We start from the raw sequence: 13,519 nt of genomic DNA, 5'->3' as shown, positions 1-13,519 counted from the left end.
GGGCACATTTTTTTTTGATGTAGAGCTTCAAAGGAATTTTTTTGGGGGGAGAATCCAGAACATTTTCCACTATGTTGCATTATACTATTTACAGTCTTTAATCTCATAGGAAGGTTAGGGGCTCTCATATATGATTCTTCAGTGTGACTAAGTTCAATAAGTTTAGTGTTTTTCTGACACCCAAAGTCCGTTTTATTGAAGGACTGGGACTTTTGCATGAGGAAGGAAGAATGAAGTAGTTATGGATTCTCTGTGGGAAGGGACCTTTATTTATTTCAAAGTTTGTATAGAGTCTAAACTTTTGCCCTATGAGTAAGAAAGAACCTTTTTTCTTTTTAATGGCTGTGCTATCAGGACCCAGAACCCAGGCTGATATTTAAAATCAGCCATATTGTAGGTTAAATAGACTTGCACACTGACCTTCTCTTTCCTTTTAGTTACCCAAGCTTTGGGTATATGTAATACTCAATGGTCAAAGAATCACATCTAAAGCAGAACACATATTTTATTCTTTAAAATTTCTTCTCAAACTGATTGCGATTATATTTGATTTTTTCTTCCCAGTGCTTGCTTGCTAAAAAAATCAAACATTTGACAGTCTAGGGAAGATGAAAAAGGTTAATTAAACTGCGGCTAAATAATTTAGGATGTTTTAGTTATTTGGTGGCATAGACAATTAAGGTTTTTTTCCTTAAAATGTCTAGTTGGGAATGCTTTTACAATGGAGAATTTTTAGAGTAAGTTATCTTCACCTCAGGCCTCCTTGCTCTTCCTGTTCCAGAGTATCTTCTTCCATTCTGCTGGGACCAATTAGTTCTTGGCGCAGGTGTTTTAGTTTCTCTGTGGAAGGTGAGCTTAACCGTGTTTATAATCTGTGAACATTAAATTCTCTGCCGGTGATCTAAAGCACATTGAATTGGGTATCTTCAAATGCAGATGATTTATTTTCTCTGAATTTAGATCATAGCATTTAAAAATGAGAAGACCTGGGGTGCCTGGGTGGCTCAGTTGGTTGAGTGTCTGACTCTAAATTTTGGATCAGGTCATGATCTCAAGGTCATGATCTCAGGGTCATGAGATTGGGCTTCGTGCTCAGCACAGAGTCTGCTTGAGATTCCTTCTTCTTCCTCTGCCCCTCCCCATGCTTGTGCTCCATAAACAAACAAACAAACTCTTAAAAAAAGCCTCTTTAAAAAAAATGAAAAGACCTTAGAAATAGTGGTTATTATATATTAGTGATGATTATTCTAGTTCTGTTGCAGGAACCACATTTTAAGACACTACAAATTAGTGTTATGTTGTAGAGGAGGTAGTATGACTACCAGTCTCAAATTACTTAATCATTTCAAAAATATTTGTAAAATAACTGAAATAATATGCTAGTAAGAAACATGGACTGTGTGTATAAATATAGGTGATTTCAAATAACACTTAAAGCTAGAGTGGCATACAATTTGAAACATATTGTCACATTTTAATTGTGTATGTCTTAAATCAGTCAAAATATCTTTTACCATGATCAAATCAAATATTTCAGTGGGTGCTGGAGAGAAGGAGGAGGAGCTGGATGAGCGGAAATGTTGTTTGATGTCATTTGGTTAGTATATATGGTATATATAGCAAGGCAGGCTAAGTTTGACCTTCCAGCATTTCAGGCTGGGGTCTCCAGGCATGCTGTTGCAGTTATCTATTGCCAAGGAACAAAACCATTTCAAACTTGGCACAGAACTCTCAAGGTTCTGGGTGTTGACTAGGCTTATCTAAGTGATTCTTTTTTTTTTTTTTTTACTTTTTTTTTTTTTTTTTTTTTAAGATTTTATTTATTTATTTGAGAGAGAGAATGAGAGAGAGAGAGCATGAGAGGGAGGAGGGTCAGAGGGAGAAGCAGACTCCCCGCCAAGCAGGGAGCCCGACGTGGGACTCGATCCCGGGACTCCAGGATCATGACCTGAGCCGAAGGCAGTCGCTTAACCAACTGAGCCACCCAGGCGCCCCTATCTAAGTGATTCTTGCACAAGTTCTTTCATGCACTTGTAGTCTGATGGGTCTTGTGTTCTCTCCTTCTAGACTCACAGGTCTGGCACTTGAGCAGGGAAGTCCAAATAACTAGGATCTGGAATAACTCCTTGAACATCACTATCTCTGTCTGTGTAGTCCCCGCATAGGGGCTTCATAGTAGCCAGAGTTCTTACATGGAGGCTTAGGGCTCCAAAAGCATTTGTTCTGAATAAGAGAGCCAGAAGGGAGGAGGTGTATTGTCTTTTATGACCTAAATTCAGAATCAGTGTCATTTCTATTGCATGTTATTCATTAGAAGTGAGTCAGTAAGGCCAACGCATATTCAAAGGGAAGGGAATTAGACTCCACCTCTTTCTGGGAAGAGTGTCAAGAATATGCAGACATATTTCAAAGCCACTTTGGTTGTTCTTCCTGCCACAGATTATTTACATTCCTCCCAAGTGCAAAACACACTTACCCCTTTTCAGAGGGGTCTTTTTTTTTTTTTAACATGGAACACTTCACGAATTTGAGAATTTGCGTGTCATCCTTGTGCGGGGGCCATGCTAATCTTCTCTGTATTGTTCCAGTTTTAGTAATGTGCTGCCAAAGCAAGCACAGAGGGGTCTTACCTGATAAATCATCATGCTCAGGCTTGAGGTCTAGGATCTTGTCATCTAAATCAGATCCAGGTGCAGGTTAGGCTATTTGGATATTGTTTCTTGTGTATAGCTCCCTGGGTACCATTACTTTCACTTTGAAGACCTGTAAGCTAAAGAGATACATTACCTCTCCCTAGCCCACCCAGTATGCAACAGTGGACAGGCATAAGATAACCACTATGGACACTTCTGTTAAAAAATAAAGAAAAATATAAGGAACAGAATAGTTGTTGGTCCACAGCAAATCTGAAATCCAGCCAGGCCCATATCATCACTTCTGTGATTAGGGCTCGGCTATATTGCCTAGGAACAATCCTTCATAGCTCTTGGTTTTGCCCTCTGGATTAGCTTTCCTTTTCCATAAAATGTATCCTTTGTTTGCAGCTGAGTAATTTCCTAAACCATGGGGTTTGAGCATGAAGGGGGTGTTTGTCCCAAAAACCTCTTTTCATTTTGTACTGTCTTGTTTAGTCCAGGATGACAATGTTTCTCAACGTAGAATTCTCTGAATCTTTTTGAGGGGTTTATACTGTGTTAGACAAAAGCCACACTTACACAGTGATATAAACCTTTCTCTACCTTAGGCTCTGTAGAAGAGGAAAAAGTTTTTCTTGACCTCTTAAGATCCCTGGCTGTGTCTGAAAATTAAATTGACAAAGATTAAAAGGATACACATTTATTTAATGTAAGTTTTATGTGACACAGGAGCCTTTATTAGTAAATGAAGACCTGAAGAAATGTTTAGTTTTTAAGTTTTTATTTAAATTCCAGTTTAGGGCGCCTGGGTGGCTCAGTCGTTAAGCGTCTGCCTTCGGCTCAGGTCATGATCCCAGGGTCCTGGGATCGAGTCCCACATCGGGCTCCCTCCTTGGGGGGAAGCCTGCTTCTCCCTCTCCCACTCCCACTGCTTGTGTTCCTGCTCTCACTATCTCTGTCTCTGTCAAATAAATAAATAAAATCTTTAAAAAAAAATAAATAAAAATAAATTCCAGTTTAAAAAATTCCAGTTAGTTAACATACAGTGTAATATTAGTTTCAGGTGTACAATATAGTGATTCAGCACTTATATACATCACCCAGTGCTCATCACAAGTGCATTCCTTCATCTCCATCACCTATTTCCCCCATCTCCCCACCCACCTCCCCTCTGGTAACCATCAGTTTGTTTTCTGTACTTAGGAGTCTGTTTCTTGGTTTGCCTCTGTTTTTTTCTTCTATGCTCATTTGTTTTGTTTCTTTTTTTTTAAAGATTTTATTCATCCATTTGACAGAGAGAGCACAAGGAGGCAGAGAGGCAGGCAGAGGGAGAGGGAGAAGCAGACTCTCCACTGAGCAGGGAGCCCGATGCGGGGCTCGTTCCCAGGACCCTGGGATCATGACCTGAGCCAAAGGCAGCCGCTTAATGGACTGAGCCATCCAGGCGCCCCTTGTTTCTTAAATTCCACTGAGTGAAGTCATATGGTATTTGTCTTTCTCTGAGTGACTTATTTCACTTAGCTTAATGCTCTCTAACTCCATCCACATCATTGCAAATGGCAAGATTTCATTCCTTTTTATGGCTGAGAAATATTCCATTGTATGTATATGTGTGTGTACTACAACTTCTTTATCCATTCATCTATCGATAGACACTTGGGCTGTTTCCATAGTTTGGCTATTGTAGATAATGCTGCTATAAACATTGTGGTGCATATATCCCTTTGAATTAGTATTTTTGTATTCTTTTTTTTCTCTGAAATTTTATTTATGTTTTTATTTTTTTGCTTGCTTCCTAGGGCTTTATTTTTTATTTAAATTCAATTAATTAACATATAATGTATTATTAGTTTCAGAGGTAGAGTTCAGTGATTCATCAGTCTTATATAATACCCAGTGCTCATTACAACACATGCCATCCTTAATGTCCATCACCCAGTTACCCCATCCTTCTGTCCCCCTCCCCTCCAGCAACCCTGTTTGTTTCCTATGATTAAAAGTCTCTTATGGTTTGTCTCCCTCTCTGATTTTGTCTTGTTTTATTTTTCCCTGTCTTCCCCTATGATCCTCTGTTTAGTTTTTTAAATTCCACATATGAGTGAGATCATATGATAATTGTCTTTTTCTGATTGACTTATTTCACTTAGCATAATACCCTCTAGTTCCATCCACAATATTTTTGTATTCTTTGGGTAAATACTTAGTGGGGCAATTGCTAGATTGTAGGGTAGTTCTATTTTTGACGTGAAGAAATGTTTAAACCTGAGTATTTTTATGCTAGGTTTGATGAAGAGTAGGCACTTGTTGAGAAATCTGGTAAGACAAAGAGTATGAGTAAAGTATAGTAAACTGGGGGAAATTTAGCAAGGCCTGTTTGTTAGGATTCTTCTCTATGTCCCTTTGCCTTTGGAGGTAAGATTGCTCCCTTCTTCCAGGTACGGGGAGGGCACCTCTCATATGAGAGTTTTATGATCTGTTTCAGGGGAGAAGAGCAGGGGAAAGGTCAGAGTGACCTTCCTGCTTCTGCCATTTTCTCAAGCTCCTTCAGCTTAATACTCAATATGTCAATGTACCTTATTTTGGGGAAGCGTGTTCTGAACCCTCTCAGCTCCATTTAAGGTTTTTGTGGGATAATACCTTTAAGATTCTTAGAAGGCTTTTTTTTTTTTAAAGGTTTTATTTATTTATTCATAAGAGACAGAGAGAGAGGCAGAGGGAGAAGCAGGCCCCCCGCTGAGCCGGGAGCCCGATGCGGGATTCGATCCCAGGACTCCGGGATTATGACTTGATTCGAAGGCAGACGCTGAACCATCTGAGCCACCCAGGCGCCCAAGGCTTTTTGTTTGAAAGGAATTATGAGGCACCACCTTAAATTAAATCTCTCTTTTTTAAAAAAGATTTTACTTATTTGACAGAGAGAGACACAACGAGAGAAGGAACACAAGTAACGGGGGTGAGAGGGAGAAGCAGGCTTCCCCCAGAGCAGGGAGCCCGATGTGGGGCTGGATCCCAGAACTCTGGGATCCGAAGGCAGATGCTTAACGACTGAGCCACCCAGGCGCACCAAATTAAATCTCTTTGGGGTCTACACTAGGGTCGGTCAACTATTGCCAGTGAGCTAAGATTTGTTTTTACATTTTTAAAGGGTTGTAAAAAAAAAAAAAGAAGAATGTTCAACAGAGACTGTATATGGCCCTCAAAGTCCACAATACTTAACTTTCCCTTTATAGAAAAGTTTGCCAATCCTTGGTCTAAACAAATGTTTAATCTTTAGGCCATGAGTCCCTGACACTGCCTTGGATTTGATCTTTCTCCAGAGGGTATTTCTTAATTTTTTAAAAAAGATTTTATTTATTATTTGTCAGAGAGAGCAAGAGAACACAAGCAGGGAGAGCAGCAGGCAGAGGGAGAAGGAGCTCGATGATGTGGGGCTTGATCCCAGGATCCCGGGATCATGACCTGAGCCGAAGGCAGACGCTTAAGCGACTGAGCCACCCAGGCACCTCTGGGCATTTCTTAATTTTTTTTTTTTAATGTTTTGATTCTTTCTTTTTTTTTTTTTAAGATTTTATTTATTTATTTGACAGCGAGAGAGGGAACACAAGCAGGGGGAATGGGAGAGGGAGAAGCAGGTTTCCTGCTGAGCAGAGAGCCCGACGTGGGGCTGGATCCCAGAACCCTGGGATCATGACCTGAGCCGAAGGTAGACGGGACATTTCTTAATCTGAGAAATGTTTGCTATATGGGAGTAAGAAACAGTTTTATTTTTGGACCCAGCAAGTCCTGACTCCTTTATATTTCTCTATATTTTTTTAAAATTATATAATTCCTTCTTTTTCTCATCTCTCTCTACCTGTACTTTATGATAGTTAGCTGGAAAAAAAATGACACTTTTGATATTCTGCCTGGAAATTTCCTTACCCATATTCATCAGTTCATTTGTTATATTTTCTATTTTCAACATTGTTTCAGGTGACAGCTTTGCTAAACTTTCCACTTATCTAGTAGGATTTTCCTTTCCTTCAGCGTTCAGTAACACTTTTCTTACTTTCTTTTAAGCCAAGGATCAGCAACTTTATTCTGTCAAGGGCCAGACAGTACATATTTTAGGCTTTGTGCACCATGTGGTCACTGGCACACCTACTTAACTATGCTGTTGTATTGAGAAGGAGCCTGCAGACAATATGTAAATGAACGGGTGTGGCTGTGTTTCAGTAAAACTATTTACCAAAGCATGTAGCAGGTTGAATTTTGCTGGTAGGTTGTAGTTTGCTGACTCCTGTTTTAAGTCTTTATTGACAGCTTCCTTGAGGCTTTTCCTAACAGTGACAGTTAAGACCCTTTCAGGCTCTCACTAACACTTTCAGCCACTTCTGACTTTCTCTTGCCATCTAATCCTGAAGCCAAACATTTATGTTTTTGGAAGCAACCCTATAACCAAAATCTGCTTTGGTTTTCTACTGCTGTGTAATATACCGTTGCAAACCTAGTGGCATAAAACAACAATCCCTTTTTTTTTTTTTTAGTCTTTTATGATTCTGATGTTTGAACTTGGCTAGGCAGTTTCCTCTTGGGGTTTTTCATGAGGATGCAAACAGATGATAGCTGGGGCTGGAATCATTTAAAAGGCTTCCTCTCTTACACAGTGGGAGGCAGATGGTACTTGGGCCTGAAGTCATCTTCAAGGATTCCTCATTCACGTATCAGGTGACTGGGCTAGGAAGACTTAACCAGCTGGCACTTCTTGGACATCTCTATAACCCTGTGACGTCTCATCCTGTACTCTGTCCAGCATGAGGGCTTTAGGGGAGCTGGATAGCTTAGATGTGATTCCGGAGTCCAAAGTTGCCTGTCCTCAGGGAGTGCCAGGCAGAAGTTTTATCACCTTTTATGACCTAACTTCTGAGGTTACTCAGTGTCACTTCTGCTTCATTCTCTTCATGGGGAGGAGAATTAGAGTCTATGTTTGGGAGTAGGATTGAAGAATGTATGAACATGTTTTAAAACACAAAATGTTCCACACATACACCTATCAAAAAATTTTGGAAGCTAGAATATAGAAGGTTATACTTTGTTAGAACAGCCTTTCTTTTCCCCATTCACTGCGGTAGAGGTAGGAGATCCCTCCCTTCATTTAATGTTCAAGAATGGACGTGTGCGGGTTGCCTGGGTGGCTCAGTCGGTTAAGCGTCTGCCTTCGGCTCAGGTCATGATCCCAGGGTCTGGGATCGAGTCCCACATCCGGCTCCCTGCTCAGCGGAGAGCCTGCTTCTCCCCCTGCCTGCCGCCCCCCTGCTTGTGCTCTCTCTCTCTGACAAATGAATAAATAAAATCTTTAAAAAAAAAAAGAATGGAGGTATGGAAGGAGACTTCACAGCAACAAGCACCTCTTTTTTTTTTTTTTAAAGATTTTTTATTTATTTATTTGAGAGAGAGAGAATGAGAGAGAGAGCACATGAGAGGGGGGAGGGTCAGAGGGAGAAGCAGACTCCCTGCCGAGCAGGGAGCCCGATGCGGGACTCGATCCAGGGACTCCGGGATCATGACCTGAGCCGAAGGCAGTCGCTTAACCAACTGAGCCACCCAGGCACCCCAAACACCTCTTTTCTTTAGAGAAAGAAACAAACTCTTTTCTTCTAGAGATAGGTCCTGGAAGCTTTGGACTTGGCATTCTTTTTCCTTTTGTATGAGAGTAGGCATAATGGTGCTTCCATCCCAAAAGAGAAAACAAAAGAAACAAAGAAAAGAAAAACTATCAAACTGTAGAAAATTCTACCCTTTATAGATTTGTTTGAATCTCTGGGTAACATTTTTGTAAGGGTTAAAGAGTAGGTGTGCCTGTTTGTCATTTCCAGCTTCGTTTCAGTTAGTTCAACTAGCTTTCTTAATGCTGGCAGGGATACTTCTAAGGAAAATTTGAGAAGTGGGTAGGTGATAGAAATGATTTTAAATTTGAGGACTTCAGAGCTAGTTGGAAAGCAGGTTATAAGAAACTTCGAATAGCATTAAAGAATGGTCTCCAGAACTGCTCTACTGCCTGACCCCATCTGAAAAGATTTTGCTCACCTTATATAGTGATCTGCCTCTGGAGGTAAAATACTCAAAAAAGTTGGGGTATTTTATGGTATGTGTTTATAGAGGCTATTGTGTTATTTTTTTCCCCCTTTTCTCACTAGATGAAAAGAGGGTGGCAGTGAATATGTTTTGCTGTATTTATTTATGGTCAGACAGCCAATGTGAATATTGCATTTTTGTGTTCTTTCCATTATGTTTTCTTTTTCTTCCCCTTTCTCTCTGGATTTGTACATCATGAGAGATTCACCCAAATTCTCTGATGATCTGAAAGAAGAAGATAGCTTAGTGAATAGGAAGTTGTTATGGAATTAGCTGCCTGCCATACTGTTTCCACTTCTGGAGAACAAATGCCTGTATTTAGTCATTTACCTGTTTTATCTTTCTTGGTTTCCAGATTTATATACGTTGTTGAATTGAGGGTAGAGAGAAGAAGCTTTTATTTTAAATGATTCAGTTATGTTTTTACTTGGAACTTGAAAGATACTTTTACAAAGCTTTAATAGACTCCTCTAAACACATGCCAGTCGGTGGTGGTATAAGAACCTTCAGAAGAGTCAGGAAAGAAAATTTTGGAATGAATTACATTCCCAAGAAGGAGGACAGTACATACCTATCTTGAACTCCTGAAAATGTAAAGACTTCCCACTATAGTCCTTTAACTTCAGTTGCAACTTGGAAGAGGGAACATCTTCTGGGATTAGCCTTCTATAACTCTGTCACTTGTTTTGTTTGTCTGCATTCCCCTTTTCTTCCTAGTTGGCACATATTACCAAATCAAAGGTATCTATCTGTTGGTTTGGAGGGAGTAGAGGTGAGGAGAAGAAAGAGTTAATTTTTCATGCTTTTAAGTCCACTAATATTACTTAACTAATTTCAACTAGATGAAAACTTACCTTTTAAAATATTTAATGCGTGATACGCTGCATGCATTATGCATTAATTTTGAGAATTATAGTAGCATGGATTTATGAATGACATGGACAGCAAATTATTTCCAACCTAAATTGCCCTGTTCGTTTTTGGACAAATAATTACTTGCTAGAGCCATATTTTTCTGGCATGTTATAAGCCAAGAGAGTAGTTTGGAAGGATCTGAATGAATGCTGAGTATAAAGATTTTTGGTACAAGTTGATTTTACTCTTTCTTTCCTCAGAGTGTCAGGGGATTAGTTTGATCCTGCGTGAGGAAAAAAGCTGCTTTGTGAAATCCGTAATTCCATAGAGACTGCTAGTATTAGAGATATTTTTAATTTGGGTCTTAGAAAGCCAGAAGATCTGAGCGTTAATACACCTTTTCCTAATGTATTAATGAGTCCAAAACATGTTGTTGGATTTAATGTTTAGCTTGGGTATTGATTTCTGGTTTTGTCTTTTTAAGCTGCATGTGTATATTTGAATCAAGTTAGTTTTTATTTAATCATTCTGTCCTTTAATGCAACACACACCAATAGAAGACAACTATTATTTTGAAAACAATAGATGTAGTTAGTATTATTATGATTGTACAGATGTTAGCTGGCAAAAAATCTTTTGGATTAGAAAAAGCATTGTCAGATGTAGATTTTTTAGTTCAGTGTGATAATGTACCATCTATTTTACTGGTGACTGTAATTAACAGAAGTAGTTCAGACAAAAGATTCTAAGTATTTCTGAAATGATGAAACTTCTATTTTTTAGACAGTGCTGTATTTACACTATGCATCAGGGGGAAAAGTCGAGAATGTCATTCAAATAATTTTTTTGCCAGTTATAAGGTCTTTCAAGAATGACCAATAACAATGACTGGTTCTTAGAGTCGTAAAATTTCAGAACTGAGAAGCGACAAGGCATGTTTTGTCTGGCCTTCCTTAAATATATATATATGTGAGTAAAAAGGATATTTCCATTCCTCGAGCTTTTGCATTAAAATGTTCATTTTCCACGGTATCTGCTACATATTGATGAAATTCATTATTAAAGGATTAAAAATTAGGCAAATCATGATTTTCACACAAATATAAAATGCACATGTGTAAAAGATGTTATTTAACTCCTTAATTAATTGGAGAACCTGTAAGATGCTAAAAGTTGTTCAAAGAAGAATTCAAGTACCACACATATATAGGATCAAGAATGCTGAAATGGGAGGCACCTGTGTGGCTCAGTCGGTTAAGCGGCTGCCTTCGGCTCGGGTCATGATCCCAGGGTCCTGGGATCGAGCCCCATGTCGGGCTCCCTGCTCGGTGGAGAGTCTGCTTCTCCCTCTCCCTCTGCCTGCCTCTCTGCCTACTTGTGCTCTCTCTCTATCTCTCTGTCAAATAAATAAATAAAATCTTTAAAAAAAAAAAAGAATGCTGAAATGGATTTACAAATTGATGCAAAACTGGCTTTATTTTACAGGGACATGAGGGAAATCATTCCTCCCTCCACTAGACAGAATTTATTTGCATGTGTATGGACAAGAATCCTTGGCATTGCTATCAGTTATCTATAACTTACAGTTATATAATAGCTCAAAGATCATGGAGGATGCGAATCTGATAGAATCCGTTATCTAGGAAAGGAGCACATTACACAATGCCTAGTTTTCCATTGAAGATACCTAGTGATCTTTTTGATCATTTCAGTCTTTTGCAGATTGTCATAAAAGAACAAAAATAAATGGGTCTGTATTCTAGTTTTTGACAACAATTCTATGTCTGTTAGTATTAGGGCCTTACTGTTATTCCTTGTAAATAAAGTCAGTTTACAAAATGAAAGAAAATTAAGTTATTCTTAGGTTGTCATTTTCTAATATTTTGATCAACATTAGAGTACTTCCTTAGGTTAGTGTTGAATTTTGGACTTTTTAAAATTGGAGGTATAATTGACATGTAACATTATATTAGTTTCAAGTGTACAACATGATTTGATATTGATATATATATACAAATGTGTATAAATGTATACAAATTGTGTATAAATATATATACACACACTGCAAAATGATCAGCACAATAAGTCTAGTTACCCACTATCACCATACAAAGTAAAAAATTTCTTTTCCTGTGATGATAACTTTTAAGATTTATTCTCTTAGCAAGTTTCAAATATTTGCTACAATATTTTGACTATAGTGAAATTTGAACTATTTACAGATATTTAAATTGTAGCTTCAAGTGGTTAGGTAGCAATTTCTATGACTACCCAGTGCCTAATATTTTGTAGATATTCAATAAATAAAGAACAGTAGTAATAATTTGAAGGGAGGTAGAACTCACCTGCCCTATTATAGCTTATTTATTTTATTTTTTATTTTTTATTTATTTTTAAAAAGATTTTATTTATTTGAGTGAGAGAGAAAGGGAGATCATGAGCAGGGGGGAAGGGTAGAGGGAGAAACAGACTCCCCAATGAGCTGGGAGCCCAGTGTGGGACCTGATCCCAGGACCCTGGGATCATGACCTGAGCCAAAGGCAGACGCTTAAACGACTGAGCCACCCAGGCACCCCTAGTTTTTAGTTTTTAAAAAAGATTTTATTTATTTATTTATTTGAGAGAGAGAGTGTGCACGTGCCTGAGGGGCGTGGGGAGGAGAAGCAGGGCAGGGTTCCATCCCAGGATCCTGAGATCATGACTTGAGCCAAAGGCAGACGCTTAACTGATTGAGCCACCCAGGCACCCCTCTATTATAGTTCTTAAAAGTACATATTAATTTATTGCAACTCTAGCAACTTCCCATTCTAAATACTTTTTACTTGGGTAGTTGACCCCACAGAGGGGAGAGCAAGGAGTTGGCATTATCTACTCCAAATTCATGCTAATTTAACTGGACCTTTTCAGCCTCATGACTTTTTATTCCCTTGCACATTCCTGATTTTGAAGGAAAAGTGTGGTATAGTAGAAAGAAATAGCATTTGTAGTCTCAGAGGCCTGGGTTTGAATCACTACCACACCTCTTACCAGCTGTTAGATCTTGGGAAACTCTCACAGTCTCAAATTCTTCAATTAAATGAATAATAAATACAAAACAGGATCACATGGAATTTATGTATAAAGGATGTAACAGTGCCTGGCACTGGTAGGCAATAAATGTTAGTTTTCTTCTCTATTCCTGTCAAGCCCTCCTGCTTTCTCTTCTGTTTCCATTACTAAAATCACTGGAGTCATTTGGTGTGACCTTCCTCATCTTCCTTCTATCTCTGTATTTTTTTGTCTTTTGTTTCAAAAGTTTGTTTATCTCACAAGGATGTTGTGAGGATTAAAGAAGATAATGTGTATGAAATTGTTTAGTGCATTTTCTAGAACATTAGGCCTTAAATAGATTAATTGAATCAGAATATAAGGTTAATTTTACTTCTGATATTTTTTACTTCTACAAGTATTACCCTTCTCCCTAGTATGTGTGATTGTCTCTTCTTTCAAAAAGTATTCCCTACTTTTTGGGGAAAACCTCTTTTGCCTGGCCTTGCTAGAACTCTGGCTAATACCCTATTTCTTTCATTCTTTTATTGTCACACTTTTCAGCTGAATAGATAAGGGGTTTGGCCTCCCCTTTTCCACCATCTGCTCTCACATTAAACCCCTGCATTCTGATATACCATAATTTTCTCCTGCATCTGAAACAGCACCCTCCCACTCAGGCTCCCACAAGGCTTAAATGTAGTAGGCATTCAATGAATATTAGTTGAATAATGAATGAAATGAGAAGCTTTAGAGTACTAACACTGAGAGCTCTCTAATACTTTCAATAATGGGTTTTAAGGAAATCTGGTAAGAAACTATTATACCTAAATTCAATTTAACTGGATGCCCATGTATAATGTGCATTTTATTGTTTTTCTGAGACC

At 38.5% G+C, this 13,519-nt stretch overlaps 1 non-coding gene across 1 annotated transcript; it reads right to left on the bottom strand.

Annotated features, from left to right (window-relative positions):
- Nucleotides 1-2,512: 2,512 nt before the first annotated feature.
- On the bottom strand, nt 2,513-2,616 carry LOC123324961. The gene has a single exon (XR_006540137.1). It is a non-coding gene; the product is annotated as a U6 spliceosomal RNA (small nuclear RNA).
- Nucleotides 2,617-13,519: the final 10,903 nt, after the last annotated feature.

This window comes from Neomonachus schauinslandi, chromosome 5, assembly GCF_002201575.2.
Source record: "Neomonachus schauinslandi chromosome 5, ASM220157v2, whole genome shotgun sequence".
Lineage (NCBI taxonomy): Eukaryota > Metazoa > Chordata > Mammalia > Carnivora > Phocidae > Neomonachus > Neomonachus schauinslandi.
The sequence above is the reverse complement of the archived record's forward strand: the minus strand, read 5'-3'. Positions and strand labels throughout refer to the sequence as shown.